This window comes from Austrofundulus limnaeus, unplaced genomic scaffold (assembly GCF_001266775.1).
Source record: "Austrofundulus limnaeus strain Quisiro unplaced genomic scaffold, Austrofundulus_limnaeus-1.0 Scaffold84, whole genome shotgun sequence".
Taxonomy (NCBI): Eukaryota; Metazoa; Chordata; class Actinopteri; order Cyprinodontiformes; family Rivulidae; genus Austrofundulus; species Austrofundulus limnaeus.
This window is the reverse complement of record NW_013952486.1, coordinates 644,046-647,211: the sequence shown is the minus strand read 5'-3', so window position 1 is coordinate 647,211 and position 3,166 is coordinate 644,046.

Below are 3,166 nucleotides of genomic sequence, written 5' to 3'. Positions count from 1 at the left end.
TATATGCAAAATCCACTTTTTTTTAGCTGTGAAATACTTTTTCTTGTCAACATAGAGTCTATGGGAATGCAGAAAATTAAAATGTAGTCTCTCCTGCAAAGTTTAAATTCTGTTTTGAGCCTTTTTAGTTTTCTCTATTTTCTGTGACGTTTTCTGAACTATCACTACAAATTATTTGAGACGGAACTGCCAAATAAGGTCTGGACTTCCCAACTACAATTTCCTCGTCTTAATTCTCCTCTGGTTCTGGGTCAGGCTCTGGCTCCAACAGGCTGGATGGACAAGTCTTCTGTTGTTGACATCTTTTAATTAAGTTGTAAATAAAACATTTCTGCAAGCTAGAAMATGCTAACCCCMYTCTCTCAAGCTAGAGTGGACTGGTCTGGAAGCCGGAGGGGGGGCGGGGCTTAAAACATCTTAAAAGGAACAGTAACAAAGACAGCTGCTTCGAGACACACAGCAGCACATAATGTGTTTGAACTGTGGTAAAAATACAAATTTACTGAACAAAATTTCCACTTTGTTGCTAAATAAAGATGTGTGACTTTGTTAAAACTTCTGAATTAAAACCTACCAACATAAAAAAGTTTGTCACACAACTTTATTCAGATTTTCCCTCCTTTCATGCAAATAAAAATGTATTAGAATTGTGTTCATTGTACAGGTATTTAACAACAATACTGATTTTTTGATTTTCAGCTGAGTTTGTTAGTCATTTAGTTGACCAAAACAAGCAGCTATGAGTCAAATTCTGAACCATTCTGCAAATAAATGTCCGCATTTTCAACATTTCCAAAATTTAAATTGTACAAGTGTATTTGGGGCAACTTAATCACTCTCAATGTGATGCCAAAAACAAAACTTTACTGATCACATGTTGCTCTTGGCTGTTGTAACAGCTTGTCAGTTTTAAAAGCAATGAAGGGATTTGAGGATTCAAACACAGAAGAGGCAAATAAATAATGGTAAACTTTAACAAACTTTATTATTGAACTGTACTATAGAAATATTACTTTAAAATATTCTGACTCTCAGCTTCACTAAAGCTTCTTTTAACTGCTCAGATGATAAAAAAAGATAACTGGCAACAGACGAGCATTTAAATAAAAACATGCTGCAGCGACGATGAATTCATCAGAATGATTGTCACTTTAAGTTATCTAATCACAAATCGTTTGYTTAGAAAACACAAACACTGTAAACTTTAAGTGGTTTGGTTTTGTGCTCAATCTTCATCAAAAATGTTTAAAAAAGAAATCAGCATTTCAATTCTAGTTTTGCTTTTTAATTTTTTTTTCTGAACTCATCCCTAACTGTAACAGGGTCACAATAACTTGTCAAGCTATAACTTATTCTAATTTCTAACTTGTTTTTATAGTTTTTTATAGACAAAAAAAAAACGAGCCTGTGGCTAAATCTGACAGTTTCATATGAACCGAAGTAGGTTGAATGATTTTTCAGTTAGCTGGATTCCAGTTGTTGCTGCTGTGCTSTCAAGAGATCCAGCCTGTGTCCGTTGTATTACAAAACTTCATTTGGAACAACATCTCTGCCAGCTGCAGGGTGTGTTTCTGATGGATTTAGAGGTTTCAGCATTCATTGTTCAACAGTTAAGCAACTCGAGTGTCAGTGGTTTTGTGGGTGCTGGATAACAGTGGATCCAGAAACAAGAGCCGAAAGGAAAACATTCTCCTCGGGGGCTTTTTTTTTTTTTTTGACAGAGACATACAGTTGTCTTCGTCTTCGACCCATCTGCGCTCACAAGCAGAAACGCACACATGATCGCCTACACACTTCTCCCTTCTTCTGCTGTTTCCACAGCTCATGTGCACCAGATGCAGCAGAAAACAGATGTAAAAACCAGAAAGAAAGAAAAGAGAGAGAAGAAACAAACGAAAGAGTTGCTGATTGATACAATAAATGCAGGAAACAGGGAAAACAGAGAGCGGAAACGAAGAGATGAGATGATTCATGTCTGCGAGGTGAAGGAGAGGAGTCAGTTCGAGGGGACCGCAAGCAGGGGAGGGGAGGAAAGAAGGAGAGCGTAAACCTCTATTGGCCCAGCTGAAGACGACACATGTTGGCATCGTGATGATATCTGTTTTAGCCATGAGACTGACCTGAACAGGTTCCCCCTCTCTTTCACACTCCCTCCTCTTCTACTGAAGCAACGATGGAACAGGAGTGTATTTCAGGTCAGTTCCTTCAACAAGTCAATGAGGAACTCAACCAATACCAAGAAAAACATCAGAAAACAATGTGACATAGCTTCTACAAAGGCTGTAGGCCAAAGCAGAGCACAGAAAAAGCCCAAGAGTCTCTTCAAGATATCCAGAGAATGAACATGGCCAACAAATGAAGAGACAGCTGCCCTGGTCTGAGGACTCCTGCTCTCTCAGGAACGAGGAGTTACGAGGCGGATCACACACACGACTATGTTTGCATAGTCTCTGACATGGAACGACAACCAACACATTAGAGGAGAAGAAGGGGAGAGAAGGAYGAGGAAAAATATATACAAGATGGACGGGAGAAGACTAAAGCTAAAGATCAAAGTTTACGGGACAAATAAAAGAGGGAATAGGGAAGGGACTGAGAGGATGATGCTGAATGTTCAAACACCCTGCAGACATCTTCAGCCTGAGTTAGAACCAGAAAAACCATGATGTGACTTATTATTTGTTTTCATGTTTTATCAGTTGCTTCGATCAGCTTCAGACAAAAGATCAAAAATAATTTTCTTAAAATCTCCCAAATTAGGCTCGTTTTTCAAAAATCTGACAAAACATTTAAATATTTTTAGATATATTTTTGCAATTGTTTCTTTTTTCAAACATGCTCTCAAATAAAATACTACCTAAACTTTTATCTAAATGACTCAAATTAGATTCTCAAATAACAAAGCTCTAGTTAATTTTAGCAGTTAACTAAACTTTTACGAGATTTAATTTTTGTTAAAGAACATTTTGCCCTAATTTGACTAAAATAGAATGGAAAAGAAGTGAGTTATTTTTCTAATCATTTGTTTAAAAGGTTTCTTTTGTTGCAAAATCAATCCAATTTTTATGTTTTACAGAATTAAATATCAAGCTTTAAATTTACTTTTTCTTTTTCTTATTAATAATGTAAGAAATAAGGTCATTTTTCCTGATTTTTTATGCTTCAA